Genomic DNA, 12,272 nt, shown 5'->3' with positions numbered 1-12,272 from the left:
CCTTCAGAAATGAAATATTCTGGCTGTGAGAAGGGAACACAAAACCCCATTCCCAGTATGAACCATGACCTTACTCCTTTAGCTTCTCCCTTTGCGTCTCCCCCGAGCTTTATGTTCACCCAGCCCCATAAATCTGCCCCCCCAGCAGTGGCAGACCCCTGTCCTGCACTGGGATGTGGGCAGGACACTCCTGCACGAGCTTTTTGGGATGTCCTCGGGGCTGCAGGCTCGAGCTGCTGCTCGGATTTCCTGGATGTTTAACTGGACTGGGGATTGAGCTGATTTCTTGCTCATGAGCTTTACAACTAAAGGACATAAAATAAGTCTTTGCTGAAGTGGAGCAAATGTTTTGCAGCTTGTACAGCCCCCCTGGGTTCGGATGTTGTGAGGCTGTTGATAATTTCAGGTTCATTTCTTACTGTCCTTGCACTGGAGAGCTCAGAGCCCTCTTAGTGCTTTTTAAGCTTGAGCAGATGGAATAATAAGAGTGGCAATGAAACTTACAATTTGTGACATAAAAAGGTGGCAAATATTCTGGGCATTTGATAGTGATTAATTTATATTGATTTATTTTCTGCCTCAGTCATATTTCACTTTAGCCAGTGCTGAGGAGTTGTGTGAGGAGCAGAACATGCTGCGTAGTACAAAATCAAGTGTCAAGGGACAAAGGAATGGAGCCTAAATTATTTTGTACAATCACCTGATGAGGTCATGCTGTGTTAAAAAAATAAATGTTTTATTCCCTGTCAATTATTCAGTGCTTTAGTAGCCAAAACTCAAACATGGCTGCATCCCAGTCCCAGAGAGCCTGAGCCCCAGGATTTCCTCCTGCTGAGCCAGTGCCAGGCTGGCATCCCCTGGCACCTTTTGTGTGCTGTGTTTTGTGGGGGATGTGGGATTGCTGCAGGGGGAAAGCCACAGATGTGCAAGTCCCACTCTGTAATTCCCAGGGAACAGGGACAGGAGGAGAGGGAACAGCCTCAGGCTGGGCCGGGACAGGAGGAGAGGGAACAGCCTCAGGCTGGGCCAGGGCAGGCTCAGGGTGGACAGCAGCAGGAATTTCCCCATGGAAAGGGTGCTCAGGCCTTGGCAGGGGCTGCCCAGGGAGGTTTGGAGTGCCCATCCCTGGAGGTGTCCAGGGAATTCCTGGAGGTGGCACTCAGGGCTCTGGGCTGGGGACAAGGTGGGGATGGGGCACAGGTCGGATGCATGGGCTGGGAGGGCTTTTCCAGCCTCAGGGATTCTGGGATAAAATTACTGTGAATGATCCCATAGGGCTCAATCCTGGAAAGCTCAGACTGTCCATGAAACCTGTGATAATCCTAGAAGTAGGAAGAGTTGGCATCGGTGGGGAGTTGGGTACCTGCCTCTCTCCCAACCCCATTCTGTAACCTGCCAGTCCTCTGAAAACTCCCAGGAAAATTTTCCCTCCGTCAGAGACATTACAGAGACTTGCCCATGCTCAGATCTTCGGTCACACAACCTTCTCCTGCTGCTGCTGAGGACAGCGAGAAGAGCAGCACTCCCAGTCCTGACTGACAATTATTTTCCTGACAGATACTAATTTTGACAAATATTGGAGAAACAAGTACGGGCTGCCTTCACACTTCTCCCGAAGATGTCCTGTCTGCAGTGTCCCTTCTGGGACATTGTGTTACCAGCACCCAGCTGGGGGTTGCTGTGGGGAGTCTGAGTTTGCAGGAGAGAATTGAAAGTTCCCTTTGCAGTAAGTTCCAAGGAGGAGCTCAGAAAAGCATTATTTCCCCAATAACGGCGCTGCAGCAGCTGAGCTCTCCGTAGCATCCGAGGGTGGGGGACTGCAACCAGCGCTGCCCAGGAGCTCCCATCAGGAGGGGCTCATTCATTTCCATTAGAACCGGGGTCACAACAAATAAATCACAGCACTCCACAAGCTGCAATAAACACATTACCTGGGCAGGAAGGAGAGCAGCGGGGTGGGCCATTACTGAAGATAAATTATCAGGCTCCACTGGTGAGTGCTAATGCTCCTGAATCACAGGGGTGTTTTCTACTCAACTCTTGAAAGGTAAAATTAAAGTCCTTCCAAAGAGCTCATTCAAAACCCAATCTCGGCGCTGCTGAGCTCTTGCCTAAAGATGAAAACCTCCGATCTCAGCAGTGCTTAAAACTTGAGCCAACCCCTCGGGGAAGGGCGGCTGGGGCTGGGGCTGTGCTGGGCTCCGAGCCGGGCTGGGATTCCCTGACGCAGCTCGTCAGATGCTCAGCAGCCATGCAGCGCTGATCACATCCTCTGCAGCGCGGTCACCCCCACTTGGCTGGATTGACTCCACCTGCACGACTCGAGGTGACTGTTTAAGTGAAAAATGGGAAAGGAAGGAAAGGAGAAGGTTAGCAAGATAGAATTTACTCTTCTGGAAGAGAAAACCAGATGAGTTATGTCTGTGTGTGGCTGTGCTTGCAGGCGGGACCGGGCCTCCCATCTCTCAGAGATGCAGCTCCAGGACAGCACGGTTACCGCAGGGCTGCAGACATCAAAGCAGGCGCAGGAAGGCTTCGGGGAGTGTGGCAGTGATGGACTGGGGTGACAACCAAAGCTCTTTGCAGGCCTGCTGTGAGCCTGTGTGGGGCTGTTTCAGACACAAAATACAGCTGAGGTATCTCGGCGCTGGTCTCACAAAGATGACAAAGTCCTCCCAAATTAACCGCTCAGGAGCTGTAAAAGCAGCACAGCCCTGGTACCACAGCGAACACATCGATGTCTCCCTCCAGGCAGGTGCTCTCTGCTTTTTGTTTCTCTGTGATTGCTGAGCAGGACCCTCAGTGAAGCTTTGCTCTGATGAAGGGACACTGGAACATTCAGGCAGCGAAAGTGCCTCTCTCCATTTTGGCGAGCTTTGCCTGGCAGGTGCTCGCTCGAGTGTGGGTTTGTCCTGTTGAACAGGAACGGCCCTTCCTGGCCTCTGGCGGCTTTGTTCTCTGAACTGTTGGTGCAGGGATGTCCCTGGCTGCAGCAGGCGCTTCCTGCCTCGCTCCCTGCCTCGCTCCCTTTGTTTCTGTACCAGCTCCCTCGCTGGTTTTCAAGAGCGAAAATCCCTGCATTTACAGGAGGGGTTCTGTGCCGCCCCAAGGCAGGTAGGTCTGTGACTGCAGCATCCCAGGACGTGGCTCACCTCATCTTTCAGCAGAGAAAAAGCACCTCCGAAATGCTCTTTAGACAGGACTGTGAAGGCTGCTGGTGGCTTTAACTCTACCCTTGATCCAACCCCACTGAAAGATAGAGGCCATTTGGAGGTCACTGCCAAATAATGCTCCTGCTGTAGTGGGGAAATAGACCTTTGACTAATGTGGCATTTCTTTGTGCATTTAAGTCACAAAAAGCTCCCCTTCCTGAAAGGCTGCTCAGGAGAAGTCAAAATATTGTTCCTCTTTCCTGTAAATAAATGCTGTAGATTTGACAGCCGTCACGGACCTGACTTTAAATTTATTCTTTGTATACACAGTTTATCAAAAGGGGTTAGAAACATCATTTTAAAACAATGTTTTGCTGCTCTCTGAAAACACAATGTGTAAATAACATTTCCTCAAGCATTTCATTTATATGTTGGCTTTTGGATCCAGACTTTGGAAACTGATCTCTGTAGTAACATGAATTGATCTGACTGACCCAAGTTACCTTTATGTGCAGAGACTTTCCTTGTCTGAGGGTATGGAAAATTGTGATGAATGCAAGAGGAGTTTTGGTGTTGGGAGAGCGTGGCTGTGTCCCCCTTCTGCCAGGGCAGGGGTGAGTGCCCACCCCTGGAGGGGTTTCACAGCCCCGTGGAGGTGGCACTTGGGGACGTGGGGCAGCGGTGGCCTGGGCAGTGCTGGGCATGGCTGGATTCCATGGGCTCAGAGAACTTTTCCAGCCTGACCAGTTCTGTGATTCTCCAGGACTCTGCCCCTTGACTTGCTTAGGTTGCTTGACACTGGCCATGCACTAAAGGTCTGTGTTAAATATTCCCCTGGCTCTTAAAATGGTGGCAGATTTCCTGTCCTGTGTGACCCAGGACTCGATGCACTTGACACTGGAAAAACTCCTTAACTCAGCTGCCTCCTGAGCAGTCCCTGCATTGTTCATGCCTCTCCCTGAATTTCCTTGCATTTATTCGGTTTTGCTCCCTAAATAATGTAAAAGTACATTTGTGCCTCTCCTTCCCAGCAGCAGAGTATTCTCCTGGCTGTTACATAATGCAATGGAGCTGAAACTGTCCATGTGCTGCGGCAGCAGGGCAGGACTGGGGTCCAGCTGGGATTCCCCTGAGCCTGAGGCAGCCCTGGAAATCAGCACTGTGCAGTGCCTGTGGTTTCCATGAGGGAAACACTGACCACTTGTGACAGGACACTCTTCCCACGTTGCACACCAAGGGAGCTGTACAGATATCTTGTCCAAATTAATCTAGCAGGAGTAGGTTTATTTTCTCCTTGTGTTTGGGACAGATCCAGTAGGTGCTTGTGTCTTCATGGGGCACGAGAGGGGACGGGGAAGTTCAGGAGTGGTTCTCACATTGTCTGCAGTCCAGCAGGCACTGTCCCCAGCCTGGGGACAGCGTGGGGATGTTGGGGTGTCCTGGGCAGGGCCAGGAGCTGGGCTGGATGCCCCTGTGGGTCCCAGCTCAGGATATTCTGGGACTCTGACTCTTATTTAGGTGCCTTTAGGGGGAGGAGCTGTGCTGGGGGCTGAGTGGGGCTCACTGGCTCCGTCCCCACTCCTGGGCTGGGAGCAGAGGCTGTGATGTGCAGAGACCTTGTGTTGCCCTCTCACCTGACAGGATTCACTTGTTTCTATAAGTTCAGTTTTTTCCTTCTTGACTGTTTGCAGGGGTGGGATAAAACACTGGAGTTTTACTGTTGGGTTTTTGTAGCACAGGCAGAAATAAACCCAATAACCCCCTGTATTTCTGCCATAAACTCGCCCCTTTACAGCAGTAACCGCCTGGTAAAACTCAGGCAATGATTTTCAGCTCTGATTCTTCTCGTGCCCTTCCCCAGCCCCATTTCACTGAATCAAACTGCAGTGGGAGTGAACCAGCAGTGAAACAGAGCCAGGGAGTCCCAGAGGCAGCTGCTGTTCTGTCCCCATGCTGAGGGAACAGGGAACTGTCACCTGGATGTGGCTCCAGAGAGCTGTTGGTGGCTGCTCCCTGGTTTTCTGGCTCTTGGAGCTGCTCCTGTGGCTCTGGATCCGTCTCAGCCTGTGTTTCCCAGCCCGTGCTGCTCCAGCTGCTCCCCAGGCAGGCTGGGATCAATAACTGCTGCTGCTCCTCACATTTACTGCAGCTCCTGCTGTGGCAGGGGTTTGGTTGGTGGTTTGGTTTTGATGACCTGGTGTCGATGTTCCTGGGAGTTTTGATATTCCATTACTACTGACAGCACTTTTTTCCCCCTTTGTGGTGCCCCTGTTGCCCACTTGTGAGGTTGCCTGGGCTCTGCAGGAGCCGTGTGAGCCCATGGGGCTGCTCCCTGGGCAGCACAGGTGGCAGCAGAGCAGACAGGGACTTGGGGCTTCAGCTCCTCCTCATGGCCGGTTTTTCAGTCACTCGAGCTCAACCTCCATCCCGTGGAGCCACAATTACTCCTGGTCTGACACGCCCCATCTGTTTGCTTAATGAGGAAATAATTTCATCTTACTTAAAATCACCTTCTCCTTTCCTTTCTTTACGGAAGGGATTTAACAGGTTGTTTTTGGCCTGCAGGATGTTGAGGTGGAGTGAGAAGTGATGGTGTTGAAGGTGATGCATTTGTTTGATAGTGAGAGGTGAAAACACGTAATATTGTAGTTTATAAAAATATCAAAAGCTGGCACCACTTGGAGTAAGTAAACGCTGGCAAAATGGTATCTTTAACCCCTGAAATAGGATAATTCCCAGTCATGGAAGCGCATACTCTTAGTGCACCTTGGAAAAGAAGCTTCAGATGTGAGGGGGAGTCTCCCAGGTGTATTGAAAGCCAGCATTTTTTATCAATATTGATCTGAATCCTGCTCTAGATTGCTCTCTTGGGATTTTCTTTTCTTTTTCTTAAAAGCTGTAGCAGCTCCAGGGGCGTTTGGCTGGTGGAAATGAGTTGTCCTTGTCTGTACATGGGCTGGTTTTATTCAGACCAAACAAACTGCTCCAAAGGCCCTCGCCCCGAGTTTGGGGGCTCTCCTGAGGGTCCCTGCCCAGGACACATGGGGTGGGGTGGCAGTGCTGTGTCACCCGGGGGTGTCCCTTGCACCCCTGCCACGTTTGTGTGCACCCTTCTCTGCTCTGGGCTTGGTCCTATGGCTCTGTAATTACATTGGTTTATGAGTTTAAGTTCGTTATCTGCTCTCTAAGGTTATTTTTAATACAGTGCCAGTACTCTGAAGGTCAGAAAGTGGCTGCTTTCCCTTGGGACATGGGCCAGGGGTGGCCTTGGCAGTGCTTGGGAATGGTTGCACCCAGCGGTCTGACAGGGCTTTCCCAAGCTGTGATTCCATGCTCTGTGAAGTTCCCCACACAGGAGTAGATTTTGGGTCCTTTTCCCATGAAATCCCATTACGAGGCTGCCCCGGCCCCACAGCTTTATGCAGGGCTATGTTCCCTGGAACACAGCAGATAGGGCTGACCCTTTCTGGCCATTCAGGTCCCTCTGGAAGTGTCTCCCTGCACGTGTGAACGAGCAGGAAATCAAAGAGCTCCAGCATCTGCCCATGAAGTCTCCTGCCTGCTCTTCTCAGGGGAGCTCATTTACCTGCGCAGTGAAATCCCTGCTGGTGCAAACCCAGGAGTGCCTCCCGTGTGAGCCCAGTCAGAGTGGGGCTGGGAAGCCCTCTCACCCAGCAGGTTAATGTGCTTCTCCTACTTCTGAATTACAGGCAAAACGTACTTCGTTAGAGGTGCTCCTTTGCTTACTCTGCAGCGTTATTAACTACCTGCTAAACCTTTCTTTTATTTGTTGATGTATTACACAGAAAACACAGAATTAGCTCTCGGGCAACTCCTTAATGTAGGCAAGCCTTGAACATGTGCTACCTTGTTATCCAAGTTGTGGATAATCTGAAATTCACATGTTTCTCCTGAACCCAAAATTCACCCAGAAATGAAATGTAATCCCAAGTGCTGGTTATCTGAATCCTTCAGACATCCCTCAAGTCACACGACTAATCAGGAGCACTGGGATGCAGCCTCTAAGCAGCCTAATTTTATTCAGTCAGGAAAAATGTCACTAAAGAATAAACCCCATTGCATGGTAAATCGTCTGGATCCTTTTAGTAGGGTTTAACATTCTCATTTTCTCTTTTTTAGCATTTTCCATTTGGATCAGTGGGAAGGATTTGACTTGAGCACCCATGGACACCTCTCTTTGGCAAGGAGCGGCAAAGTCAAATCCATGGGTTTCAAAATCTGCTCCACAATTAAATTTTCTAAAAGACCTATTGATTTCGAGTAGGATTTTGTGTTTTGGGAGCTGATGGCAATGAGTGTTAGCAGGCAGGCATTATTCAAAGCTGAGCTCTGCTGACTGACAGTTCATTTCACAGTTTGCTGCAGCTCCGTGTACATCTGCTGAGTGCCGGGGCGGGGGCAGCGGGAGGGGGCAGCGCTGGCAGAGCTGCAGGGTGAGCTGCCAGCTCCCCACAGCCCCAATATTTACAAAGGGACAAGTTCCTGGGGTGACACCGTCCCTGAGGGAGCCTCCAGCCCACCCTGCAGGCCCCGTCCTTCCCCAGGGATGTTCCCGCTGGAGCAGGGCTGCAGGGACGTGCAGGGGAGGCTCTGGGGCCGAGCCCAGCCCCTGACCCTGCACAGTGTCCTGGGGCTTCCTCTGCCTCCCCTGCCATCAGCCAGAGCCAAGGGCTGCCAGGACTGGGGCTGCAGCCTCGGGGCTTGGGCGAGCTGCCTGAAGGGAGAGCTGCCAAAGCATTCCATTGATCCATGCTCCTGGAATGTGCCTTCCAGAGGCTGGCGGGTGCAGCACCCTGTGCTGGGGTCCAGAGACTGGAAGGAAGGAAGACCTGGGGCAGGTTTGCATCCTCCTGCTGGGGGAAGTGAGCAGGCTCAGAGTTCAGCTCTCACCTGGTCCTGTGTTTTCTGTAATTTCATGGGGCTGGACATTCCCTGACCTTGGTCCTTCAGGCTGGAGCCCCTCTGGAGCCAGGCTGGGAGAGCTGGGGTGCTCACCTGGAGAGGAGAAGGCTCCTGGGAAACCTCAGAGCCCCTTGCAGGGCCTGAAGGGGCTCCAGGAGAGCTGGAGAGGGACTGGGGACAAGGCATGGAGGGACAGGACACAGGGAATGGCTTCCCAGTGCCAGAGGGCAGGGCTGGATGGGAGATTGGGAAGGAATTGTTCCCTGGGAGGGTGGGCAGGCCCTGGCACAGGGTGCCCAGAGCAGCTGGGGCTGTCCCTGGATCCCTGGCAGTGCCCAAGGCCAGGCTGGACATTGGGGCTGGGAGCAGCCTGGGACAGTGGGAGGTGTCCCTGCCATGGCAGGGGTGGGATGGGATCACAGAATCAGGGAATGGCTTGGGATGGAAGGGACCTGAGGGACCATCCCGGGCTCTGGGCTGTTTCCATGCCCTCCAGCACTTTCAGTTGTCAGTCCATCGCTCTTTGCCTGCCAGCCCCTGTGGTGACAAAGTTCTGCCTTTCGGTTTCTCTGTTTAATACTTTTTGGTTTCACGTTCTCGACTCTCATTAATGTAATCTTCCACCCTTTCCTTCCACAGTTTGTGACAGAATTGTGTGTGAGCAACTTATTTGGATGGATGGAACAGATGAAGAATTTAAGAAGGGTGTTACTGCCCCAGACCAAGTGTGGGTTTAGTTCTGCTTCTCTTTCTCCTGTCTCCTCCTTTCCCTTCTCTCCCTCATTATTTTCGCTAAGGGAATGCACTGCTCTGTTGAGTTGCTGGGATCACCGTGGTGTCATTGGAAAGCTGTTGGAGTGTCAGGTTTTCTCCCCTCCTCCCTGAGCACTCAGTAACTCACCTGGCCACGTGCAGCCCGGCAGCTGCCAGGCTCAGCATGTCTGCAGCAAGCAAAGTGTTCTCTTCAGCATATTATTTAATCCAATTTCTGTTCTGTGTGTTTGAAAGGCAGTGATGGGAAGCAAAGAGCTGAAAATTGGAATAACTTAGAGGCATCGCAGTACAGGAGTGCGTGGGGAAGGGGGAGGACTCACCCAGCTGTATTTTGCTGTCGTTTCTCTAATGATAACACTTAAATGGGCCCATTATCCATTCTGAAATGCAATTGTGGGAATGTACAATTTCCTGCACTGAACCGAGTGAGGGACTTGACCTATTTAAATCTCAGAAGGAGAGAAAGAAAATGACGGTGTGCTGTCCCCTGAAGCAGGAACTTGCGGACTTGCAAAAATTGCTCCTGGCTGGGGCTGTTCCAGTGAGGCTCCATGGCCCTGGGGCTGGCACAGAGACCAGAGCTCCCCACAGCCCTGAGCTCACCGTGCTCCTGCCACAGGGAGCTCTGAGGAGACAAACCTCTTCCCAAAGTCATTGGGTTCTGCACAGTTCCTCCATCTGCTGCCAGATGGCTCAGGGTGAATCCTGGAGATTTCCACAGTTTGTGTTTCAGATTAGGCTGGGGATGCAATGCGGTAGGGCAGGGGCTCATGGCTTTGAAGTAAAAGGGGGGATTTAGAGTAGATGTTGGGAAGGAATTGTTCCCTGGGAGGGTGGGCAGGCCCTGGCACAGGGTGCCCAGAGCAGCTGGGGCTGCCCCTGGATCCCTGGCAGTGCCCAAGGCCAGGCTGGACATTGGGGCTGGGAGCAGCCTGGGACAGTGGGAGGTGTCCCTGCCCATGGCAGGGGTGGGATGGGATGATCTCGAAGGTCCCTTCCCACCCAAAGCAGGCTGGGATTCTGGGATTGTGTGACATTTATATGAGGAAGTTCAGTGCAGTAACTGTGTCCCAGGAGGAGCAGAGCTGCTGCCCCAGCAAAGGGAGGATCCTGCTGGATTGTGGTGGGGGTTGCAGGGGCCCACTCCTTTGCCCACCTGCTGCTCTCACATTGGGAGTGATCACAGAATCACAGACTGGTTTGGGCTGGAAGAGACCTTAAAGCCTTTCTAGATCCAATTCCCCTTCCATGGGCAGCAGTGCATAATCTGCATTTTCTGTTGATTTGGTTATGACTGAAACTATGGGAAAGAAAATGGGAATTTGTGAAGTTGTTTTGGGGGAAAAAAAAGGTGAAAAAATTGATTCTTAGTGAAGCTGATATTCCATTATTAACTTTGGAGCTCCTGAGCAGAAAACTCACATATTGCATAACTCTCTTTTGCTCCAGGTGTAGCAGCAGCACAGGAAAGTGGCAAAGCTTCAATATTTGCGTGCTCTGTGGCCTGGGTTAAACTTCTGCCCGTGTTCTAAGGGAAGATCATACAGTTTCTGAGCACTCACCAAGAAATTTGTATGGAGAGTTGGGAAGATGTAAGTGAACATTTGTGTGGTGGAGATAATCACATATGGGTGGGGACTGTGCTGGAGGATGACATGAGGGAGAATTTTGAAATCACATGTGTGTTAACAGATGGTTAAACCTGACACCAAATGTGAATTTCTTAGTGCAGAAACCATCAAGAACAATTTAAAAATCATGTTTTTTTGAAATAATGAAGAAAATGACCCCTACTTTAATCCTGGGTTACGAATTACCTCATTGGAAAGAAATTGTCTGATTTGAAGCGCTGTGACCTCAGGAGCTGCACAGATGGAGTCAGGCTGATCCCAAGGGCGGTGATGCCACCGCTGGGCAGGGCACCAGCCAGAGCTACCTCAGAGCCTGGAAAGGCTTTCTCAGGGCTCGGAAAGGTGCAGGGCTTTGTGAAATGCCTGAGCTGGGCTTTGCCTGGGGGGACCTCGGCAGGTGGGAGCAGAGAGAGCCTCATGCCTGTGCTGGGGGCAGGGCTGGGCTGGAACATTGTCACTGCTGGCCACTGCTGTCACCAGCCAGGCTCAGCCCGGGGGTGCCTTGGAAAGGCTCCCCTTGGGAATCACAGGATGCCTGCTCTTGGAAGGGACCTTAAAGGCCTTCCACAGCCCAGGTTGCTCAGGGTGACTCTGGTCCTGCTCCTGATGCCCAGGGAAGAGCTCCCCCCACCGCAGGCTCCTGTCCCAGCTCCAGGAGGAGCTGGAGCTGCTGGATGCCCTCACAGGGGCTTTGCAGGCTGTTCCCAGGTGTCACTGTTTATCACAGCTCTGCAAACGACCCAGGTCCCTGCCTGGAACAGGAATCATCGCTCTGCCCTGCACCTCAGCAGCATTTCAAACACCACAATTAGAATTTTTAAGTGTTTTTTTTTCTCCTACCCTGGAAATACAAAGATCAGTGCATAACGTTCCCGGTGCATTGTGGCTTTTCCTGCTTTGGAAATGCAGAACAAGCCTGCTTTAAACCCAGCAAACACCAGCTGAAGGCTCGCATGGTTACACAGCCTAATTATAAACATTCTGCACATTCCAAAAGCACAGTGGAGTAAATAAATGTATCACCCAGCTGAAGAATGCATCCCTCAGTGTCAGACAGTGAACACTTCTGAAAGTAATTAAAAGTAAAGTATCCATTGGAGTTCTGCAATTTAGCAGAAGTTTAGATTTTACTTCAGAAATTGGGATGGAGTCGAGGAGAGCCCCCCCATGTGAACAATAACCATGAATATTCATGTCTCTGGAGCTGGAAAATGAGTGATCTCTGTTGAGAATAGAAACAAAGTGGTTTTCTTCTGGCCGTCTTTGAACAGGAAGGGCTGTGTGCATTACAGAAATAACTTGTGTTGTTCTGCTGTCACAGTTTATTGCTCCGGGGATGAGATGGCCATTGGGCTGGGCTGCCCCTCCCTGAAGCACGGGGAGCCCTTGGATCTCTTCATTATTAGTGGGAGTGCAGCGTGGCAGCCCCTGCTCTGCTGTGAGCAGCTCCAGTCCATTTTCCCGCTGAATTATCCTTGATGCCAGAGAAGGTATTCTTGAAATAGCCCACATTATCCACGAGAGACTGATAGGAGATGATAAAATCCATTTTATTTATGGTCTTTCCATCTCTCCTGTCAGTGTAATGTATTGCATCACGGGGAACCCGGGCTTTGCCTTGCCCTTGCTCCGAGAGCGGCTCTGCCGCGTGCCCATCCCTGAGCCGCAGCTCGCGGCGCCGCTTCCCGCCGCTGTGATTTATGGAAAGCTGGCTGGGCTGCCACAGCTGTGGCAGAATATTGCATGTTCTGCCTCTCCTGGACGTGTAACTGCGCAGACAACATCCCTTATT

Source organism: Aphelocoma coerulescens, chromosome 6 (assembly GCF_041296385.1).
Source record: "Aphelocoma coerulescens isolate FSJ_1873_10779 chromosome 6, UR_Acoe_1.0, whole genome shotgun sequence".
NCBI classification, from domain to species: domain Eukaryota; kingdom Metazoa; phylum Chordata; class Aves; order Passeriformes; family Corvidae; genus Aphelocoma; species Aphelocoma coerulescens.
Note: the sequence above shows the minus strand (reverse complement) of the source record.